This window comes from Phlebotomus argentipes, unplaced genomic scaffold (genome assembly GCF_947086385.1).
Source record: "Phlebotomus argentipes unplaced genomic scaffold, Phlebotomus argentipes genome assembly contig_5, whole genome shotgun sequence".
NCBI classification, from domain to species: Eukaryota; Metazoa; Arthropoda; class Insecta; order Diptera; family Psychodidae; genus Phlebotomus; species Phlebotomus argentipes.
Window position 1 is genome coordinate 1418229 of NW_026776165.1, and position 25254 is coordinate 1443482.

Genomic DNA, 25254 nt, shown 5'->3' on the forward strand with positions numbered 1-25254 from the left:
AATTTCTAAAGTCCTTAGACCACATTTTGCCATTTCATAGCATCACAATTCTAACCTACTTAATTTCGAGTGCTTTACAGCACTTCGCAGTAAAATTTTAGTGTTTTTCGCTTAAAATCAAGACGAAAATCTTGATTTGTCGGTTTTCAATGTGATTATTCTTGTATATATGCTGAAAACGACTAAATTTTTACTCATATTTCAGTATATAATTCCCAATAATCTATTTTTAAGAATCTTTAAAATGCAATTTATAAATAATAGCACAATAATTCTACAACTATCTGTCATTCAACGTAAACTCCGTGCATTTGCGAAGCACCCTCGTTCGGAGTGGATGATTTTCAAAAAGATGCTCTCACTGGAATATCTCGAGGAAAAGCTCTCAAGCACTTTCCAATAAACTTTCTTGGGGTGAAAATATCGTTGAATGCGCTAAAAGTTCAGATGGGAAGCTTATTTTGCCCATCAGGACGTGTTCTGACTTCAGCAAGAAAACTCCTCTTTTCTCTTTCAAAAAGCACTCGCACAACTTTCCAATTGACGAAGCGATCGTGCACTTTTGTGGCATCGGACCACACACGACGACACACTGTGATTTGCCCCTTAAATAATATTTACTGATGACTTTGCAAATTACACCGGAAAAATCCCTCGAGAGCCACTCGTGAGATTTGGGATCACTTGAAGGAGTTTTCGAGGAGATGCTGCTGAGAGTTTTCCCTCCACCCCCATATGTATATAGCGAAAGATTGGCAAAAGTATTTCCGCTTGGTTTATTTTTTAAAGCACTTCACACGTCGAAAGCTCCACAACGCTTTCCCTCCCCTTTGAAACTCCATGTGTGTGGGTGGCAAACATTTTCAAACACGTTCCTCGCGTTCACCATTGTCCACACTCAAGCCAACAGACACAACGGCGGATGGACGAGGAGATGGAAAATGAAATAAGGATGAGGAAAATGAAGAAGTTGCATCGGGAAGCTTCGCTGCAAAATCACTTTTCACCCACACAGCTTTTCTTCTCTCACTTGCGGGTATATATGGAAGAAAAGCTGAAATGGCGCGCAAAGAGAGCAAACAGGGGAGGAAGTGGCTTCGAGTGGGTAGATTAGAAAAACTATTTCGATATTGAAGAGGAAAATGCGATATATAGAGAAAAGGAGACACACATGCACACGAAGGAGCTCCATCGAAAAATCAACCTCCACCCCCCCTCCAAAAAGCAGCATCACCCAATAATGTGGCCACGTACAGAAAGATATCAGCGAGGGAAAATGTGCTCGAGTCTAAAGCTCTCTCTCTCCTCGAGACGCCGGCACAGCGATTCCATGGAATGACGCGCTCCTTCCTCTATTTGCAACATTATCATCATCAATACCATGGGATACAGCAGCAAATAGTTGGCGTCATAAACACCTCCGAGCAGCAGAATGTCTGCAAACATTTGCAACCCACCCTCGACCGCAAACGCCATTCACCCTCTCTCTCTCGCGCCGAAAAAGCAAAAGACGCAAAAAAAACAGCTCACACACTCACCATACCAAAGTATCGAGAGAGAAACTTTCCCCGAAAGCGCGAGCAGTACTTAAAAAAGTTTGAAGCGCGCGTCGTAGAACACTCTTCATTTGTTTGGCGGAGGACTAAAGAAATAAATTTTACTCACTTTGCCATATTAGTTTTACTCTCCTTAGCACGGGCGCCACTGTGCTGCTGTGAGTGTAGGAAAATTGGCGAAATGCACGCTCCTGGATTGTCCTGAAACAAGGCAAATATTTATGATGAAAAAGAAGAAGAAGATCACATGGTGAACATTTGTTTAGAGAACGTTTGTTTTATTTATCTTATGAGGAAGATATTTTCAGGTATATTTTCTAAGAAACATATAATAGTCTTCAAATGGTGTTCTTGTGTAATTTTCGTCAAATAAATTTGTAAAGTTCTACCTCAATATGCAAGAAAATATTCAAATATATGATTCTTATACAAATATAATTTTCCTACATATCTAATTATTGACTTTAGAATGTTAATTAAAGATTAAAAATCTATTATACATAAATTCTTTGTACAATATCTTGGTTGAGCCCAATTATTAATTTTATTTACATTCCTGATTTTTCGATTTTCATCCGAAATTGTGACAAAAACTGATAAAACCAAATATTTTCTTATTAAATAAAAAAAAATACGTCATTAAATAAAATTACACAAAAAAAAACAACAACAATTTGCATTGCAATTCATGCAATTTTTCTTGAATAAAAAAAGAAACAACAACATCAAATTGATGGCTTCGCATGATATTTTTTCGCATTCTCACAAATCGCCATATGAACATTCATTTTCCCATTTATAACCCTTTTTTCCGCCACTGAGGGAATAAATCATTGGAATTTCTGTAATCACAGTCATATTGTCGTCTGGAGAAATGTCCCATTTTCTCGGCTTTTTCCCACGCAGAAGGGTGCATGAAAAATGTGAAATCCCACACAATTCTCCCAAATGTTTTGTAGTGGAAAATGACTGAAATGATTCTTGCCGGCATGAATGTTTTCTGGCACTTGACCGACCCAATAAAGGGAAAAAGGCACCCATGATGCGAAGGGATTGTCCTCTGCCAAAACAGAAATAGAGCCAAAAACTATTTGGGACAATTTATGATAATTGCAGAGCCAGTGACGGAAATTTTCGGCAAATGCGCGAAGTGTAACTTTAATGTTTGCAAAGGTTTCGCTTCTTCTGTGTCCTTCTGGGATTGAAAAATTCACCAAAAACGTACCAAAAAAAAAAAGGAAATCGAAAAAAGAACGCCAAACGACAATGTTGCCTTTAAGATGGCAAATAAAATCAACAAGAACGCGGACAGAAGGCGAGACGTGGTGAATAGAATGAACGAAAAACGAGTTTTATACTTGGCGAATATTTTGCGAAATTCTCCAATGAAGAGAGACTTCTCTATAATACCTTCGAAATAAAAAAGGTGTCTTGACCATAAATGAAAAATCTTCCGATGATTTAGACTCAAGTTTGGGAATTTTTGGGTGGCATTTTGTCGAGAGATTTTCTGCACACCACCAAGATTTAATCTGTGCATCAAAGACATTTTCATACATTCAATTTGTGCCGATCTCTCCTCATCAAAAACCCCCTTGTGACTCTTCTTTTCGACCAAAATGCAGCACAATATTCTATAGTTTCAGCCATCTTCTCTCAGTCGTCTTCGACTGCAGAAAAGGAGCAAAAGTGGCCCCGAAGAAAACCTGTTACAAAATGAAACGAATGTTGCACACAGTAAAACCATTAGCACTAAATCAAATAAATGTTCTTCTCCATCTTCATCGGCGGAGTCGCAAAAATTCATCGTGTGAGACAATTCAATGGTGAATTTTTGTCCATTTCATACACATGCAAGTGAATCTTCCACGCAACCATTCAATTATCTCAATTATTTCCCCTTTTCTCCAGAGCGAGAAAAATCTCATTCAATTATTCCCATTTAACGCACCGAAGGTGTAAATTGATAATTTACCTACACTGAAATATACAGCATCAAAATCCTTAATTCAGAGCTTATTGTCTCTATGGTAATGAATCACATCTGAGCTTTTACACCAATTCTCAAAGCTCTGAAAGCTTTCCTACCATTTTTATAGAAATTATATTTTTGCTATTGTTTTCTATAATTCGTAAACCAAACATTTTTTATCAAGTTTTTTTTTTTTACAAATATTTTACATCACAATCTGCCGAAAATCCTCACAATACTTGAAAAAGTTAAATGAAGAATGGAAAAATTCCCCTATAAAGCTCAAATGGTATAATTTGCAATATTTTTTTTCTCAGTATACTTCGCATCAAATTGATAGTCTTAACTGGAGATGTTTAAACAATTAAATTTCCTGTCACTTGAACTCGAGCTGATTAAAATCGATTGGGAAACACCCAATGTTATAAAGACTTGCAATTTATTCCGTATTAAAGTTCTAACCCCAAAAACCATATAGAATCTCCCTCCAATCTAACTTCAACGTCATGCAGAGTGTGTGTGTTCAGCGTATTGCGCTTCGCTTGCGTGTAATGCAGAAACGGTCAAATAATCCGGGAAGAGGAGCTTATTAAAATTGACCTTTGACACGGCGAAATTTTTTCTCCATTCATACCAAAACCTCCCTTTTCCCCCCCAACGGACACACACACTCACACTTTTGCCACTCTCTAGCGAAGCTGAAAGAGGAAACCAATAAATTACGGGTGTCGTGGTGGAAAAACAGTGGGAGAAAGGAGAGCAAAAATGGCAAAATGTGTGTCCTTATGTAGTGGCGCGTCGGGATATTTTTCCTCGTTGTCCCAGGATCTAATTAATACCTCTGTGTATGTGTGAAGGAGAGTTTTAATATTACATTTTAGTTGGAATTTATTTCCCTTTGAAAACACCCCCCTCCGGAGCATGGGAAGGGTGGCATTTTTGTTGATGCCTCTCGGACTGAAGAATGCGAAATTTCACCATGAGCTCTTCTGCAACGAACGCGAACCAAACACTTGGGGTTCACCACTGCTGTTCTCCCATTCCGCCCGTACTTCAGTCATCTTCTCTGCCACACCATCACCCCCCCCCCCCCCGGCTCCCCCTTGACGAGGGGCAACGCAGTCACACACCTCGACATCCATACTTGTCAATTTTTATTTTTTCATTCCACCTTCAGCGTCAATTAGGCGAAAATGCCGAGACGCACTCAATTAATGTCACACGCGCCCACCCATTTAATTCAATCTCTTAATTTTCCTCCCCATTAATTGCCATTAATTACGAAATATTCGCGTAATTTTCCTATTAAATTCCACTGAGGATCTCTTTTGCATGGCAAATGATGAAATTGAGATGAATTTTTAATGAATCAGACGTCTTACATTGATTTTAGCTCCGAGCAATTTTCCCAGTATTTTCCTGGTAGTCTTTAAGGATAATATTATGAGAGTAAATAATGCGATTTGCCATGTATTTATTCCCTAATGCAAATACTGAGTAAAAATACATTAAGGCACATTTAGCACTGAATCTTCCAACATTGAGATGAACTTTAAGATATTGAAAAAAAGATTTTGCATCAAATTTCAAAAGATTTGCAGTTTAAAGTGTGCATCAAAATTACCCCAAACTGAGGGGTAATTTAAAGAAAGAAGAGTAAAATGGCCTTTTGTAGCTCACAACCAAGACAATTCCAAGACAGACCGAAAATACATCAAAAGTCGATGCTAAAATTTTCATACCACTTTGCCCACTCTCCCCTATCTTCAAAAGTAATTAAATGAGAAGTTTGGATAGAATTTCACATAAAATTCTGCGAAAATGCAAATGAAACTGGAGAAATTATTCGAATTTTATCCGGGCTTCTTTTCCACTATTCCAAAAACCATATAGAAGAACAAACTGAACAATATTGACCCTCAAAATTAGATTCTAAACCAGCTGGAGCGCCATTTATTCTGCACAACCTCCAGTGTACTCATCATGTGAAGCATGACGCACCCCTTCGTCTCTTTCGCTACTTTGTGGCCACTGCAAAAGAGTGACTCGATGGGCGGGTTGAGGGTTGAACGTGGTAACCAAATGGACTTGATATGAAAGATAGAAGTGGGTGCAATTTTCCATCTCGAATGATGGGTGGGTGGAATTTTGCAGGCGAGAGCATCTCAGGTCGCGTCTTGCATACCAAACGCAAATTCCACACGACACTCACTCGCTGACGAGACGAATGCTGGGACCGTCTTGGAGGGGTGCGGCGATGAGGATGGGTTGTTGTCAGGTGAGATTTTGAGGCGCAGGAAAAAAGGCTCACACTGGGAGTCCTCGTCGAGAGATATTCCATGTGAGGTGCACAATATTTTGCGGGTGGTTCACACTTTCAATTGTCGTGCAAGGTTGTTTGAAATTCAAAAGTAACCACCGCGCTACCTTCCATATCAAACTTGAATTCCCGTCTCACCTCGATAATCATATTCCATCAGGGTGTACATATAGAGAGCGTGCCTGCGCTTCCCACTCATGTTTGTCATTAATATTGCATCATTAGAAACATGACTAAAATACAACTCAGTGCAAAACAAATTTTCATGACATTTCTCCTGCTCTCTCTTTGCCTTGGAAAAGCGCACATAGAGAATTCACCCCGCAACTCCTGATGCCACACCACCCCAAAAAACGGGTGCGGGGCGGGCGGGATGGCATTATGAGAAGAGATGAGAAAGAATATAAATGAGCAATTTTAAATATAAATCCTCCAAATATACTTCCTTGTTATTCAACATTTAAATCATGGCTCGCGAGAGTGTGAGTTTTCTCGCGAACACCGCGCAGCAATATAAAAATTCATCAATTTCTGCGGATTTTCAGTTATTTCTCTGCCAAGTTATTATAGAGCGTCAGTGTGATTCATAAATCTCTGGCTGGATATTCATTAACTCAATGCAGAAATACAAAAAACTGGCTGCAGAACAGGAAAAACTTTGCCCATTTCAATGTTTTTTTTTCTCCCCACCCACACAAACACACTATTGATGGTTTTTAATTTAAAAGTTACTCTATGATTGAGTGGATTAGATTCGTTTGGCGCCAATTGTCGCGCACAGCGAAAGCACAATTGCAAAATTGCAGAAGCTCAGCGGCGTCACACGTGTCGCCATAAAGTGTGTCAGCCTGGAGGGTAAAATATATATATGCTTAAAAGGGTGCCTCTATACTCTGATGGAGAGTCCTTTGAAGTGTCACACAAAGCTCATAAACTCACCACTTTGTCGCGGAAGTGCGCGTGATTCTGCAATGGAAATTCATTGGAGGCGATCAACAAATTCAAATTTTTACACCGTGACTGATCAAATTTCCCCTTTTTTTTCCCTCTTGCACAATAAAAATTGTCATGAACATTCACCACTGAGGAGAATTAACAGCCAAACATCACGCAAAATTGCCCAAAAACATGTCCCTTTGCCGTAAATTTCCATCATTGTCGAAATAACAAATAAAAGGGTGGCAAAAGAACCACCAAATGTCGAACGCATATCAGCAAGATTCTTTCTCAATATGAAATCCTCCAAAGCGTGTCAATTAGAGGCACCAAAAATTTATTGTGTAAGAATTGTTGCGTCTTGTCAGCAACTAATTCGGTCGCGTGATTTAATTATGGCGACCAAAGTCCAGTGAATTGCAATAAAATAATAAAAATGAGTCACGGGGTGAAAACATGATAGAGTGAGTGTACTGTTAGAGGGCATTTGATGAAAATCGGACGGAAAATTGCCACTCTATTGAGGGTGAAATGCATCGAAATTGCAATTTTGCACGCAATTTATTATACACTCACTGAAAATTCTCTTCTCCCTTTGCCAGGTGGATTTTTTGGGTAGACTTTGTGTGCCTGCAATTAGCAATTTACCTGCAGCTGTTGCAGTTTTCTCAAAATATTCTTTACCCACCTCGAGGAACACCCTCAATTCACTTTGCCAACAAACGCACACACACACACACACACAGTGGATCATTATTTGGAATTTAATTATAGATATTGGATGGTTCTCTCCACAAACACAATTTTCTCTTACAATCCATAGTATTTAAGAATAGGAAAGGCGCATATATGCGATGAAGTCACGGAAATGTTTGTAAAACATGGAAAAAATCGTGCGATTTTGCACGCAGAGTTTTCTGTGGCTAAAATCGACTAAATAGAGTTGAGATATAATTTATCAAATTTTCTATTAATAACCATCCACTTTCATATATCCAAGTCAAGATCGTCTTGCCAGCAACAAAGTGTTGGCAATAATTTAATTTAGACACACAAAATATTAACTGAATGACAGTTTCATCTTGAGCGTGTGTTTCGTGTCGAAAAATCCTAAATCACGCACTCATTTCATAGCCAGCCAAAAGAATATAATTGTCCCACTCGCAGGAATTTAACAATCAATTAAGAGATCATTCTCCACGATTCATAAAGCATCGGGGCAATGTTTCAATATTTCATAACGTTTACTTTATGACTCTGTCTTTAAACTCAAACACTCACCGAAACGGCCACTGAATGTCACACAGAAGCGTCAATCTGAAGAGAAATGAGAAGGAATAAAAACAATTAGTCAACTTAAAGGATATTCCGTGGCAATTTCAGTGGTATTTCTACAGGAAATTACTTCAGGATGTCAGATGACATACAACATTTTGTTCTCATATCAGTTTAAAACTGTTTCAAACACCAAAATTGAGTAAACATAAATTTTAATTGCCATTTTCTATGCACTCTGACAATTATAGCCAGTCGACATGTCACCTTTTCCTCCCCTCTCGTCTAATGGTTTTCCATTTAGTAATCTACAATTCAAGCTCACCAGAACATAACTTTCAAAGCTTTTCCCACAATTTTGGCCGCCGTCCATGAACTTGAGATGCCAAATGTGGCGCCAGAAGGACTGATTTGAGACTGACGAGGAAAAATCCATGAACACTCCAAAGACAATTGCCCCATTGAGATCATCTTCAGAGCACTTTAATCAACCCCTTGTTCGATGGTGTTTCCCATGGCATTTCCCTGCACTCTATACATGTTTGCCTTCTTCACAGTCTTTTGTTCTCTTTCTACCAGGAAATCTCATCACAAACTGATCAAACTAAACTACATTGATGCACGCAGAAAGCTCATATCATTACTCACAAAACTTTCACTTTAACTTTTTAATAAAATGCAGAAACCTCAGGCAAAAATTCTGATGGGTGAAAAATTCAGTACTCTAGTAAATATGGAGCCATAGGGAAAATTCATTTGGCATCCATAGACAGAGAGATAGAGAGAGAGAGAGACAAAGCTGAGCACAATATTACACAAACTCATCCACAATTTATTGATGAGAAAAAGGGGTTGAGCAGCGGCGGGAAAGGGAATGTACGGAAAAGGATAAATTTGCACTCAAATGCGACATGTTTTTCTTAACAATTTCTCCATATGTGCACACCCTGAAATCTGCCATGTTACCCGGCAAGGCTTGGAGATGCTGCATATTTGATTTTTCCAATGTGAAGCGAGTTGTGCTGCAAAGTCGGGGAAAAGGTGCGGGAAATTTGTTAAAGTTGAACTTCATCCCAAATTCCCAACACTAAGCATGGCGTTTTCTTTGTTTAAGAAAATCATAGACAAAAAAAAAGTGAGATCAGCGCATTTCTTAAGTTCATTTCTTCTTTATCCTGCAATTTGCAGAATTTTAGATACAATTTTATTCAAAAATCAGAGAAAATTACATTGATTGGAAAAATGGAAAGAAATTTACTATTACTGTAGAGGCATAAAAGCAAGACTTCTCCGGAATATGCAATAGCAACTGTAAGAGGCTTAGTAGGAAAAGCTTTAAGCTCAATCAAAATGTTTAATTTTAATAACAAATCGCAATTAAATATTTTCAGCTAAACGAGCATGAGATTATTTAATTTTTATGATCTTTAACTCGTTGAAAGGTCTAAAAATATACACAAAACCCGAGAGATTTATCATACAATAGCATAAATATTTCATAATATATTTCATCATTGATATAAATAATCACTGTGTGTTTTCTCTGTCTTTTTAATCTTCTCCATGCCTTCACAAGGAGTCAGTGTATAATTCCGGAATGCCGCATTGTGGACTGTTGAGCGTGGGAAAGTCAGTGGAAACCCTGCGGGTTTTCTTCTTGCCTCCCATTCTCGAGTGACTGTGAATTTTGAAGGACTGTGTAACCCGGCTTTTCCACCCACTCCTCATCGTTCTTGGGGCGCTCAATCGGATTTGGCAACTCCTTACACTTCCTCAAGTGCTTCTGGCTCCTTTTTCCGCCACCGAATGTTGGATTTAAATGATACTGCGATGAGAGGATTTCAATCTATCTCCCTTTCTAACACTTCTTATGCAAATAGCATGAAGAGATTTAGTACAATTCTGTGTGACACAAATCCGACAAACACCTCGTTTTTTCCCTCCCCCCCCTTCAGACTCCTCCGAGAACCACATTTTCACGGGAAAAGTATCGCTATGCAGTCACTCGATTTTGGACATTTCTCCCTCGCCTCAATTGGACGCCCAAGCAAAATGAACACAGAAAATACCATAAAATTTAATTGTTATTTAATTTGTTTTTTTTTTTTCAGTACAAAAAGAACTTTTTTCCTGGACTCCGAACGTGTTCGCCATGGCAAAAATTTTATTTATTAACTCCAAACCATTTGAATTGCAAGAGAATAAATTCTACCACATGAGGGAATTGGTTTAAAATTTAAATTCACCACTGCTGGAGGGGTGGAGGGACGAAATTTGTGGGTGGGATGAATAAATATCATATGGGAGAGATATTTATTCATTTTCATTCATTTGATGATCTCTCCAATGGGGGCAGTCTATCATATAAATTCCCCCCCACCCCAGCCTTTTCCGCGCACACACTAAAAAGGATCAAACATTCCAGCCATGCTCTTCACTCGCCATGGCGAAAATATTTTCACACTGGCCAATATGCAAATTTCCATCAACCCGAGACTGTCTTATAAACCCAGAGAGTTTCCCGGCAGAAGTGAGAAGGAGATTGACTGACCCAATAAAATATAGAGAGATGAATGCATAGAATATATTTTCTCCCCCTCACAATTTGCACATGAAATTAGATTGTGTTTTGTTAAATTAGATTTTTGTCTTGAGTACCACTGTGAGAAAAATGTGGATGAAAACTTCCCTAAACTGACATCTTCACAGGGTGAGTTTTACTCTGCCACGGCAAAATCCTCCCTCGGCATCGCACAACTGACAAATATACAGGTGGAGAAAGGGAAGGAGACTTTCTGGAGAGGTGCAAAAATTATAATGAAATGAATAAAGTTTTTCCCATTGTGAAGTCATTCTCTTCACCCGACAAAGGCTTCCCTTCCACTCTCTAAGCACAAACACACACACACACACACACTGTTCTTTGGGGTAAAAGTGAGCAAAAGAAATAAATTAATGGGGTTGAATGTGGCTGGAGTCTTTGACGTTATTAAAATAATCTCAGCGGCACGTACAATTTTATACTCATTTGAGTGGATGTGGTGAGAATTCCTATGAGACACATCGCAACTTCCCTCTAATCATGTGATGAAACTTTCGTCAGAACTTTGGGGAGAACCACCAAGAGAAAAAAGAGTCCTTATCCATTAACCCAATCATAATAATTGGCTTTTTTCTACCCTCCACCTCTCCCAGCTTTTACCAAAGACCGAAATACTTCCGTCATTGCACAGAAAACCGTGAACATTGTACTCATGGAAACTTTACTATTTGCCTTTAACTCCCTTGAACCATGTCTGCAAGGACACTTTAAGTCCCCAGATCTCTAGCATCCTATTTGTCCGGTTCCACTCTGGAGAATCCCTCCGGACTTCCTCATTCTAAACAGGTCCGCGACAGCTTTTAAGAAATTTATTCTTAAGCTGCATCTTTTTGCAATTTCACGACAATAACGTCCCCATAAACACTTCCTGTCCAATTGGTATTGATATCAATTTGAAAAGATAGCCACTCTCTGTGCAACAATATTATTTTGTGCCCCAAATCCAAATATTTAATTTAACATCGACAGTCCCTTTGCGTTGAAAATTCAATAATTCATTTAATGCTCAACGAGCGCTGCTTTTTTATCAAGCGCGCGCGAGTTGTCAGGTAAATATTTCCCAAGTCAATGAGATAAAATATTTAATGCTAATGATTTGTTATTGTTTGCCGTGAAAACAGACACGCCGAATAAAAAATCCCCAAATCCACCAATTCAATTGTGTTTTATGCATAATTGATGTACGCCTTTCGGCACTCCTTTCTGCTGCTGCTGCCCTCAGAAGCAATCCCTTTTTCCTCTTCTCTGCACGCTGACGAAGGAATTCGTCCTAATGAATCAAACGCCTTGTTCTCAACATGTTAAGTGAGAGCCAAGAGTTCAGAGCAATTGATGGCAACTTGTGGGACATACACTCGCGAGAATGACATTCTGGCAATTATCCAAGCAGAGTGCCCGTTATTGACTGCCACCACAGCACACAGTGGAAGACATGCAATGAATTCTGGGCCTTTTTTTCGTCTCACTCGTCGTGCAAAAGACTGCGAAAATTGCACCAACAAACAAGCTTGTTTCGTGTTTTCACATGGCATCCACTCAAGTCCAAACCAGAATCTAATTTGTCAACATTCAATCTCAAATATCAACTCTCTTCAACTCTTTTCTCCTTCGCATCATCTTCAGCCCAGCGACGACTTTCAATTCCTCTTGATGATGTCATTATACACGCGAAGCCCCATTGTCGATATATTCAATTTTTCTCGCACTCGCTTGCGCGACTCTGTGTGCACGTCGACTTTGGAGAACGCGCGACACACACGGCTTTTTTGGGCGGCAAATAGGAGTGACAGAGAAAAATGAGCATTTGCCTAAATGTCAAGAGATCAAGCAATTTAAAGTGACTATTTGCTTTTTGATTCTCTCTCTAGTCTTCCTTTTTTTTCTGCATGTGTGCTTATTGCCGCGGCTAATTTGTATGTGGGCACCAAGTCGTTTTCATTCATTTGCGATACTCTCCTTCATTGATTTTTGCCACTTTTGTCTGCCACTGAGAGTGGCTTAAAGTGTAAGAAATGGGACACAAGAGAGACTCTCGCAATAGTCCACCACAATTTAAGGGCTTTGGAGAAGCAAATAATAGTCTATTTAATTTATATCAAAGCATTTATGACAAGAGAAATTGTCTGACAGTCCTTGATTTAATTAAAAAAAAAATAGTGTGTCAAACAAATTCAAATTAACAGGAAACCCCGAAGAAAGCATTAAATCTAATCGTCTTATCCCATTTGCTTCTTTTCGCTGTGAAATTCTTAATACTCACCAACTATCGATACAAATTGCGTACAATTTATTATTTTTAAACACAATTTTATGGTCAAAGAACTCCTTAGTTAATAATCTTTCTTTTTTTCAACTAAAATTTTGTTAAAAAATGGAAATTTCACACAATTAATGTCTTAATAAGTCCCTGAGAACTCCAAAAGACCACATTTTATGATATTTCTCTGTTCTATTGCAAATCACAGGAAGAATATTAAATTCATTTGATACGTTTCCAAATGTATTATTACGAGTGAATATGTATTTAGAGGATTATGATATTGTTTCACTGCAAACAGCACAAATTATCCGCTTTCTGCGCTGCAATTTCCACGTTTGGGGTGGGAAAAGCACCTCAGCCACCCTCAATGAGGATTGGCGCTCGTGTCCGTGACCAAATGGCCAAAATTTCATGGTCAAAGGCTATCAGGAGCAGAGAGAAAAGCTCACCATCATTTGAGTCCAATTACACTCCAAATGGTGCATGTATTAGCAATTAACCCTTCAACCCCTTGCAAAGCCGCCCATCACGCTGCCTCTGTGTGCGTGAAGACGTGGCCTCGAGGGTGGACTAAGTGGCTTTTGTTGTTCGACAAAACATAAATCATATGGCCATGACGTCATCATTTCCAATTAGAAAAATACACTCTCCGTGGTTGAAGCGAGAAGACCGAGCATTTCTGCAAGTCCACGCACACACACACACACACGCTCGCGTGGAGGGAAATGTCCGCAGAAAATCCAATCTTCGGACAACGCACTGACATTTCGCTGGCACACGAGTGTGGAAAAGTGTGAAAAATCCGTCAGAAATGATCATTTAGGAGGATTTTTCGGCACTCTTGTGCTGCTTTTGCCATGGAAAATGACCTCAGAATTAGCGTAAAATACTTACCAGAGGAAAAATGTCGGTGTGTTGCACGTGTCAACTATCGTTGTCTCTCTCCGTCACACGATGAACGGACTTGAGTTGGGCTGAGACAAGACGATCAGCGATTTATGGAAACTCAATTTTTGACACTTTCAGAGCAGAAGAAACTCACACATTGACGTCAAGGAACAAGTTTATTGCGACTGGACAGAGAGCAATGTTGGAGAAATGCTATCTCTGACTCACTCTCGCACACAGTTCTGTTGACTTTTATTCACTTTCATCATTCTCTCTTTTTTTTTGCTCTCCGCCACCTTCACACGCACACAGTGACAGTCGGGGCCTTTTTTTCGACGGTTCTTTTCACAGATCTTCCTGGAACTGCCTTTCCAACTTTTACGAAACACGTTTCTCTCCTCTCTGGTGAGACTCTCAGGGCACCGGGGATCGTGGGTGGACAGCAGGGATGTACTTCGGGAGCGGGGGTGACACTTAAAGCAAAACACACGGAGAAATACACAGCAGAAGGCAAAAGCAATACGGGAGCTGAGCGAAAAAACGCACAATTGTGCAAAATAGTCAACGATTTTGGTGCCTGACGCGCAGATTACGTTCACTTCGCGCTGCAACAGACGCTCGTCCCTCTCACTCCCTTCCCCACTTGCTGGAGTTGTTGCACTGTGCGCGAGCGAGATGGACGCACCGGTTGGAGTCAGGCGTGAGGCCACAAGTGCGAGAGAGATGCAATTGGGTGAGAGTGTCACACAAAAAAAGAAACCGGAAAGTCAGACGAACATGTCAAACACCTGTTCAAATATCAAGACGGAATTTTCACAGGGAAAATTGATGTGGTGAGTGAAGATCAGCGTTTCCCGGAAAATCAAATGAAAGCTCGAGATTGGGGGAAAAATCCGATTAACGCGTAAATTACCAGAATATGCGCGATTTTGGTGCGCGTTGGACAATTCGGCACAAGTCACACTGCAGCTGTCTCGCTCTCTCGCGGACACAAGACTCAGGTGGCAGAGAGAGACGCGCGCTCTGGAAGGTGCTGGAAAGAGCTGGAAGAGGGCAAGAAAGTGACTGCTGGAAAAGTGCTAGAAAGAGCAGAAAAGGCGCGAAAATTAAATAATTTGATCTTTATAGGTTAAACCGAGATCTCTGAAGTGTCTAATTTTTTGCAAAATTTCTGTGGAAGGATCAGGAAGTGGTGTACAGATTAAGGGCATATTATCTCCCCTTTGGTAGCGTGATCTTCTACAACGCCTAAAGATGCGATTTCTTTTGAAAGATTGATGAAAATATGCACAGTTCAAAGTTAAAACCTTGAAAAACTTCTTTCCAAAATCACTTTTACCACTTTAGAAAAATTGAAAAAGAACTTTATCAGCTATATTGGTAAATAGTGAAAACCCCAATTTTCTCTTGAATTTTCTATTTCTCTTGCGTCTTTTCAGTTATTGCAACTTTGAAACTCATTACATTTGCTTGAAGTGTCATTTCTTCTAAACATCTTGTAGATCTTTTTCCCATCCACAGATAAGATTTAGAGGAAAGAGTAGAAAGAGTAAAAAAAATTGTAGAATTGTGTAAAATCTTCACCACAAGTTGAGACAAAACTTTCAACTTTATTTCCCAGTGGATTTTCCCAGTAGCAAAACAGTTTCACCAGTAGAGGAAAATTGAATAAATTATGAGTGTGATTTCGTCGGTGGAAAATGCAAGATTCTTCCAGTGAGATTTCCCAATTGCTGCCGCATTGCACAAAGGATGCGAATTCGCTAATAGGGATCATTTCCATACACTCACCCAATGGATTTTTCCCTCTCTTGTAGGGATTTTCTTGTTCGCGCGCATAATTGAAGGGGAGTTGCTGCAAAAATGTGAAGATTTGGGCGGAGAGGAGAAGAAAAAAAAGGATGATTCCACCTTGTTAGACATTTTATTGCGCCTTCTCACAATTCACTCCTCAAATTCCTTTCCCACACCCTCAATTCCGAGGTATTTTCCATTTTCCTAACACCCGTGCGGCTGAAGGAATCTCGTCATTTTCGCGCCACTTTGGAAATTTAACGGCAGAGTGTGTGATTTCTTTATTTCACTGCGTGGAAAATGCTTCTTTGGTTTTTCCTTAAGTAAATGCGCCAATTTAATCCGAGAATTTATTACTAATTTAGTCTGCCTGCTTTCTCATTTGGGGGTTGGCACGAAAAGTCGACGCGAATGCGAACATTTTCCCCCTCATCCGCAAAACAACACAATTTTCCCGTGGCAAAATGTCTTGCGTGCGAGGATCTGATTGCGAAACACTGTGAGACAATGTCGATGGCTCTCTTCATCTTCCATCTGCACAGGATTCCGGGTCTGGGGGAGATGCTCAGCAAGACAATGGGAAATCCCACCCAGAGATTTTCCCTTTTATTCCATCGCGATATTTTTCACCTTTATCCGCGTGAAAGTATGAAAACTATGGAGTGGGTTTTGAAATATCTCAGCGGCGGCAAATGCATTCTGTGCAGTGCTTGAGTTGGAGAAAGCTCGCAAAGCTCCTGAGAATTCCACAGAGAATTGTTGTGTGCTTTTCCCTTTTTCTGGGGCGAAGTATTTCTCTCTGATGACTTTTTATGGGTTTAATTTGCAGTGTGAGGAAAATTATTGTATGGAAAGTAGCGGAGAAAAGAATGTGTGAACAGTGAAAATAATAATTTACACTTTATTAGAGGTTTGAAATTCAAATGAATTGTAAAGTGTATCTGGATTTTCTCTTGCCATTAATTCAATGTTTCCTAATTTAGATTCAGTGGTCGTTGCAACTTTACAGATTTGGTGATTTCAATTTGTAAAAATTAGGAATCTGGGTTGCAACTTTATGCTTTTCAATTATGTTTTCGCAGTTTTTGATGAGTCGTATTGGCAAGATATTTTCATTCGCGATTATCCTTAATTTGAAGTGTTTTAGATGACATTCCTAAAGAATTCTGCTGACTAGAATGTCAGGAAACAGGTCTTCGTATATTTTTTTGACAGCTTATTTAAATGCTATGAGAATAAAGAATTGTGAGAATTATTCACAAAATATTTCTTCGTCTTAATAGACAATGAAACAGTTCAGGTCAATTATTTGTAGTCAATCTTTGACATTTCCCGTGAAATTTCTCAGTAACATCACACTTTTGACGATCCACTTCTTGGCTGTCAGCTGAAGTCTGCCATGAATTTTCCACCCTTCGAAATGACTCCCAATTCATCTCCACAGCATATGACTCTCCTGCACTTTTATCTCACCTTTCGCCTCCCCCGCATTTTTATCGAGGCCATCAGGTGAATATTTCCACCCCGGGAATCCACTTCACACGAGAATGTCAAATTATCCTTGGTGAATTTATGTTTTCTCGCGTCAATGGATACAAAATGATTCAATAAAAAAAGTTACAACCACCACAAGAAATGTTTGGTCTTCATCACATTTTCTCCAGCTCACGATGCCTCTTTTCCTCCTTCCTGCGGGCTTTTCCTCACGAGGAATGCGCGCCGGTGAGACTCCTCTTTTATTGATGATGAATTGCGAGAGTGAAATTTAATATTAATGCGCCCAACACTTTCGACCTGATGAAATGAGTGTCGCACGAGGAGAAATTTATTGGGCAATGCATGATTGGTGTGAATTAATCCAATTTTCCGTATGACATCCATTTTTACGGCTGATATGCGCTATTGTCTCTCAGAGGCCGCGTCGAAAACGGGGAATTTTCCACAACGGGATAATTCAATTTCATTTATCGTGTGTGTTTTTTTTTCTCCCGTGTTAGTGTCGATCGTAAAAAATTTTACATCACCCCAGGAAATTCCTCGAGAAGGGGTGAGAAAAAGGACGGAGAAAATTTACGATGCTCCTCTTCAAGACACTCTTCTTCTCAGCCACATTCGTCAATTGCCAGCTCACCGAAGAAGGTGGATTTCACTCTCTCTCTGTGTTTTCCCCGTGGAGACAAACGGCGCGATAATTCATGAATTTTTACCCACCCAAGGAAACTGCATGAGCGTCTTGAGATAAAAATTAAAAGAAAATTATTTCCCAGGGATTTTCTGCAGTGCGATGAGGCCAGATGTTGCCTTTCCCAAATTGTCTCTTAATTTCCACGGAAAAACAAAGAGCGAGCGAGCGAGAAGAGGAGAAAAAAGGCTTCACGACTAAATTTAAGACTTTTAATTAAGAATAGGGTTTAATTGTTTTATTGTGCACCACCTGAATCTCTTATTTTAGCACCACGCCAAAGACTTTTCGTCCCAACCTTTTCCTAAATCTCACTGATCGCCTTTCCTTAAAAACACACACACTAAAAGGTATTTTATATTTTACATTCTTATTCTTTCCATCTAAAAAAAGGATCTCAAAAGGAAGTGTTTTTTTTGTGTCAGTGAATTTTCGCAAAGATGTTTCAACATAAATTATTCTCTGAGATATTTTTTGCACCCACACGAAGTCACGTCTTGGGAAAATTGTTGAGCAATTGTGAGGATAGAGAGTTCAAATAAATAATTTAATTAGAGATTCATCCTCGTACAATTTGTGGCTTTCTCTGTAGAAGCTCTGCACCCTCGCCAAGGGTGAGTGAATTGTGGGGGAGGGCAAAATGGCAATACTTCTCACACCATTTCCCACACAGAAATTCCCTCATCCGGAGCACCAAATATCGTCTGTCTTGTGCCCATTATCTCTCATCGTGTGTCAATTTTGCCGTGCAACAGCCGCTCCAGATGGAGAAACAGCCCCTCGTGAGGATCGCGACACGGAATTCGTCCTCGTGCAGATTAAGCCACGCAAATGACGAGGGCTGAGTTATCAAACTAACCCATTAGCATGGCTTCCCAGTGATTTTGACGGTGGGGCAAAAGCTTCCCTGGCAGAATAATTATCATAAAACACATCTGAGGCGCAAGATGAACCTCCGCACACACACATTCTTCATCCCCAAAACATGCGCCCACGCAAGTCGATATTCAATTTTTTCCCACCCCGCAAAATCAAATAAATCCCACGCGGTGCATCACGCGCGGGAAAAGAAACCGCGCGAAAAAAAACGGCCAGAGCGCGTCTTTCCAGCCACCCGGAAGACATGACCCTCTGCCCTGCAATTGTAATTACAGCGAAGATTTCTCGGCACCGCGTGCTTTTCATGTCACCATCAAAATTAGTGTTAATATTAAAAATAACGACAATGACACAACTATGACAATATCCAGTGAGGAAGTGTTGAGCGCGTCCATTTCATTGAAATAATTTCCTCGTAAGTCGCAATTACAGCATCTTTCGGAATAAACTTAATGCCCTGACAAATCCACCCACATTCGCTTCGCACCCTCTTCTTCATCGTGACAAATTGCTGGACTTTCATTGCGCGACTCATGTTGAAAATGTTTTGTATTATTTTCCGGACGTTTTCCCAACAATAAGGAAGAGTTTCTCAAGTATGGCTCACAGAGTGTGTGCGTATTAAAGTGGATTTTTTAATGAAAACTTGAAGAAACTTTGAGATTGAGACATGAAATTTATTTTAATTGTGCTCAAAATAAGACCAAAAAATCATAAGATTAAGAAAAATATGGTAACAATCAAGAAATGAGCCAAAAGTATACTCTCAATAGAGGAACTTTTGAACTTTTACTAGAAGAATATGATTAAAATTTAAATAAAAAAAACTTGTAAAACTATTACTATTGTTTTACATTCGATGACTCTGCTCAAACAGAATCAGAGTTGATTTGTCTTAGCTTCTTATGAGCATCATTCAATGCAAAACTGAGAGCTTTGACAAAACTCAGGCGTTGTCCGGGAGAAGGCGCTAATTTGGGGGTGTTGACGCTAACAAAGCTGCAAACACTCTCTGGATGCTGGAGAAAAAGAACAGCCATAAAAAGAGGGAAGGAAAACAAGAATTGTGTAATGGTGCCTTGTATTGAATTTCATTTATTCAATTCATTGCTTTGTTGTTGCCATGTACTTATTTTATTTGCCATTCCACCCTCGGACACGCCGAGGAAGAGAGAGAGAGACACACACACACACAAATTGGGACCATTTGGGGGTGGCGAAGGAGGAACAATGGCATGGGGTTCTCAAACAAAAACTTATTGTTATTTGGAAGAAATAAATTGACGCATGGGAATTGATGAAGATTTACCAGAGGGAAAGCTCTTCATCTCACTCATTTGGTCGGCCAGAAGGGTGTGGGGTCGAGTCAGAGACTCCTCGTCAGGCCATCCTCTAATTATTTGATTTGGCCAACTTAATTCAATATCCCCAGCACAGACACCCACTCGTTTCTGAGGGGGTGGCGGGCAAAAAGCGGCGCCGAGTGTGAGGATGAAAGGTGGTAAAATTGAATGCTCTCCATCCCTATATGAACCATCGACGGATGCCACCGCATACACGGCAAAGTAATTCAATATTGTGTCCACCCACAATTCCGCCGCACATGAAATATCCTGCCACAAAAGCCAAACAAAAGTGCCAAAGAGATGGAAGAAACGAGGAGAAATGAGACGTGCAGAAAGGACACAAATAAGCCAATGACATGAAGAATTTACACGTACAATCGGATGTCGGAGCTTTTAGTGGTGGATTGTACAAGAGGAGAATTTACCGACAGCTTCAAATTATCCCATGAATTTTTCCTGCGGCCAATGCTTTATGATGAGAGCATTTTCAGGGATAAAACATCGCTCTTGCGACTTACCTGCGAAAGTGAAGAGTAAACAAGCGCAGAAGCATTTAATGGTTTACTCAATACACTCTGCCTCGCAATCTGTATGTAATCTACGTAATGCGTTTCCGATGAAAGCTGCAAAACAAGCCTGAAATTTGATTAAAAACATGATTCAGTAGCTTTTACATTCGAACACTAATTACCATTACCTAAAGCTCATAACAATTTCACCAATTGGAATTCATCTGCCATTCGACTAATTCGCAAATTAAACCCAACACACACAAGTGCTGCATTCTCTAGAAAAAACCCTCCTTTCTTCGCCCTCATTCGAGAAGTGCATCTTTTGAAATGCAGCCCATTATTCTTCCTTTCTCACAAATTAGTGTCGAGTTAATTCAATCTGCCACACAAATTGAGAGCATCTCGGCAAATGGAAAATCTCAAGAGCGAGGAGTTCATCACCTCGGAAAGTTGAGTTTCGCCTCGTGTGACCCCGACAAGTGCAAGAAGAGGAATTTGTCGTTGCGTACTTCGTGGTTAAGTGGAAATTTATTGCGTTCGAATTTCGCTTTGGATTTACTGCGCGCCGCACGGAGTTGGACAAAGAGATGCGGAGAGATCAGGCCAGAATTGGGGGTTTGCGGAAAGTCGAGGAGCTTTCACAATATACAAACATTCGGAAGCAACATGAGATTCCCTCATCGATAAAACGTTGTTTCAGTTCCTTACGTTGGAATTGATCACTTACATTTTGCCATTGATTAAATGACTGAGCAAAGAAAGTGCCTCAGTATGATTGATTGATTGGTTTTCATTAATATCGATGTAACCAAAACTCATGTAGCCATATTGACGGATGAATTGAAAATGATGAAAAGTCAAAATCGCCATTTTTCAAGAGAGTGAGTTTCAAATCTTACATTAATATCGGTGCGAAATTTGCAACATTTACCCCAAAATCTTCGAAAAACCTTCTAATCGTTCGTTATTATAATTAATTATTATAATTTTTGACTGAAATATGGCAAATTTATTGGAAAAAAATTGAAAATGGTGACGAGAAGCTTGAGGCAGAAGCACAATTGAATGTCGGACTCTTAAGGATTCAGATTGTGCCCCGAAGATCAGCAGAGGCGAATTTCAAGAGGAGCTTCTGAGCTTAATTCAATGCTTTAAAAACTCCTCTCACAACCCATTTCACTCCTCATCACTGCGACAATTTTGCGTGAGGCGAGAGTCGCGCTGAATGCGTCTCTGGCGCCCGAGATCGAGGACAGCCGCAGGAACTCCGCCGGGCGACGTCGATGGGCGCCAAAGCGCCGCGACGACTGTGTCGCGCTGGCGCCGAGGCGGTAGTACTTCGCAGTAAGGCACAAGTAGCTCCATGTCACTGGAGCGCGACCATCAGCCCCAAATGCACTCCCCAGTGAATTATTTCAGCTGCTCCTCACAACTTAATTGACCCCCACTTCCTGATCACTTGCCACCGTCGAGCTGAGATATTGCGGCATCATTCCTCCGCGAAATGTCGCCGCGTCAGCGAAAGGATCCGGCAGACACCTGTTGAGGCGGGGTGAGACTTTCCATGGAAAAATAAACAAACACCCCCGGTCGTTTTCTTAACCCCTTCGCGACACCGTGGATGGGTCGTTATTGTGTCAATAGCTAATTATTCATCGCGAGGCAAAGCGATGACGGATAATTTGCGATGATGAAAGCAAATAGAGACGGTAATCCCATTATTACGCTTCGTGTTGTTGCCTTTTTCGCGGAAACGCCATTTAACACTTTAAACGTGCCTTTGAACGTCCCAAAAGGGAGTCAATAAGGCTAAACCACACTTCAAGGTGTTGCATGAAATATTCTAATATTTCTATTGTCTAATACACATTACTTCCTCGCCCTTCTTCTGAACTGCACACCCAGTTCTTACTACAATAACACCCCCTTGAGCACCCCAACATTTGCAAATGAAGAAAAACATTGCCCAAAGCTCCCACTGAATTGAATTACAAATTGTTAGTTACGATTTTAATGCTGTCAATGGACACTTTCGCCACCCACCCAAAATTGCGTGCCACCCCCTGTTTTTGAACAATCGGCGAGGGTGGCATCCCTCGGTCGCCCGGCAGAAAAGAGTGCTGTACAGCGCATTCTGTCATCGGTGGTGTGGCTATTAAATTTGTGAAATGAGTTCTCTGTCTAGACAGACAAATAGATGATGATGATGATGGGGGTAGGAAAAAAGCCGCCCCGGCCCGGAATTATTGAGGGGTTGCGAACCAAACAAAGCTCCCCATCATTTTACATCTTTGTGTTTGCCACTGTTTGCAAAACTGGCAGAATCATTTTGTATCTATTCGATCAAAATAGAAGCATGATAATCCTATCATAAACTCCACCCTTTCTCCAGGGACAATTCATACGCCACTCAATTGGGAAGAGTGCAGAACAAAAAGGTTCTGGTAAATTCACCACCTATCCTAGCTATTATTTATTAAAAAATTTTTAACGCACCGCGGAGGGTGAAATCGAGTGGGAATTTAAGCGCCACCACAAGCAATTAATTTTTCCGGACATCGTGAAAGACTCAATCAATTTAATCACCACGTGAATAATTACGGATTAAGATTATCTATGTTTACAGGATCTCATTCAAATTCATTTTGCAGCCAAGGCGAACAAGAGAACAAGGAAAAATGAGAAGTGCGGAAGAGTGTTCAAATCTTATTTAACAACACATAAGAATGTGGACAAGAAGCAAGATTGTCACGATGTGAGCTGAACTTCTGTCATATATTGAAATCAGTTCTAAATCATATAGATTTTGCATATTTTATGCCTTTAAACAAGTCTGAGATATCTATTTATATTCTTCTTCAAACTTCACACTTAATTGTCTCCTCTTGATATCGCTGAAGTTCCCTTCCCTCGATCCACTCTTCCGCCCTCTTCCAGTGTGGAAAATAATAGTTTTCCCTATAAATTTCCTCCGTGACATCTAAATGGGCGCCAAGTGGGTGTGAGTTGACTGGTGGGCTTGAATCATCGTCTTCGTGATGGTATCATCTGAAGAAATATAATGTTGAAGAGAAGGAAAAATTCATCTCTCACCCAAGTCGATCGATGTAAAAATTGCAATTTAATCTTGGTGGCACTCATGAAAGTTTCCTCATCAATTCCATCTCATGGCGATGGCCTCAATTGTGTGGCAGATTGATGGGAGTGTGGGTGAGGAAATGGCAGAATGACGCGTGATTTCCATTTAAACAACTTTCTCATCTCCCAACGACAATGACGTTCAATTATCTCTCTTATGGACATCTTCGTGGCATCTCAAGTGAGCCACCAGCAATTATTCCAATAGCCCTGCCCATTTCGACCCTCGTCGGGCCAACTTTTTGCCCTCTCGCCCCAACTTCTCCGCATCTTCCGCATTGGACTGCGTGATAAAAGCAACACGTCCCACGGCCGTGAATCACTCTGGACAGCACCAGGGATCACCGGCGGAGGCTGGCAGAAAGGATTTTATGGGCCTTCACTAGCGCCATCGCAAACAACACAATTCCATTAAAAATAATAAAATTCTTCCCAGGAAAACATGCGATGACATCGCAAGACATTTAATTAAGTCTGCTTACTGCTTCCCTTCCACTCTCGACTTCTCAATCGCAGAAAGTTTCTATGGGATTTTAAGATGACGGCAACAGGTCCAGTTTCCCTGGGATGCGCCATCTTGCGTTAACTAGAGCGCAACGTCATTTATTGTGACAGTCACCATGACATTTGCACCCACCTGAATACTTCACTTGGCCAAATCAACCTTACACATTCAATTTATTCGAAAAGCAATTATCTGAGGATCATCTAGAAATGAGAGCAAAGATTTCCATATAATTTTCCCCATTGTTCACTCGTTGGAACTTCTTCTCCATTAACTCAGATAACTCTGTGAATAAAGTACCTCATTTAAATCATATCGCCAGTCAGATGTGATAACTTCCCAAGCACCAGGAATTGAGTTGGAAAGTGAGACGTAATTGAAAGAATCAACAATGAGTGTCAATTTGCATGGGAAAGAGATTTAAATTGTTCCCTAGGAATTGCACAAGTGGATTGCCTTTAATCTCGTGGATTTTTCTATTAATACCATTCGAAGAGTCAAAATGGGATTAAAAGTTAGGCCGGAAGGGGAGAAAAAAAAATGGACACAAAGGTCGACTAGGGCGAAAGAGGGTGGAATTAATAGAGAAGAAAAACGACCCTTGGGGGAGGGAAAATGCTGATGATTTGCACGTTTTGCAGCAATTGTGTGTTTTTGTGTACATGGAGAAGTCATCCCTTAGTCAACTTTCTCCATCCCCCAACAGCACAGCAAATACCTTCAAATGTCCCCCCGCCGCACACACACACACGGCCGACCAAAGGGAGGCTCCAAGACGAAAATCTAATTAGCGAAACGCCAGGAGAAGAAAAAAAGTTTAGCTGGCCATTTTCTACATGAACAGAATCCTTAATACTTTTCTGGAATTCAGAGCAAAAGCCCACGTGCAGGCTAAATGCTGGAGATCATGTGCAAGGAGGGAATCTTCATGGCGCCATTAGAGACAACTCTGCTTCCACGAGACTTTTTGTGTCTTAATAAAATTCATTACAATTGCCGTCTCTCCGGGTCTTATACGCTTGTCAGGGCTCCGTTTGCCCCTTTTCCCGGGCAATTATTTCAAAATCAACCACCTGAGGTCATCTGAAC

The 25254-nt window shown here is 40.4% G+C and overlaps 2 protein-coding genes across 3 annotated transcripts in view; one reads left to right on the forward strand and one right to left on the reverse strand.

Annotated features, from left to right (window-relative positions):
• LOC132256221 (protein muscleblind) overlaps positions 1-14382 on the reverse strand; it is a 153312-nt gene extending 138930 nt beyond the window's left edge. The window contains exons 1-3 of one of the 2 annotated variants that reach the window (XM_059752495.1): positions 13816-14382; positions 8066-8101; positions 1666-1757 (exon numbers count right to left, since the gene is read on the reverse strand). The gene's annotated coding sequence lies outside the window, so the exon portion shown is untranslated. The remainder of the gene's footprint in view (positions 1-1665; positions 1758-8065; positions 8102-13815) is intronic. The other variant, XM_059752496.1, reaches the window with a different exon arrangement.
• LOC132256219 (general transcription factor 3C polypeptide 3) overlaps positions 1-25254 on the forward strand; it is a 135742-nt gene that overhangs the window by 44523 nt on the left and 65965 nt on the right. The gene's annotated exons all lie outside the window — the stretch shown is intronic.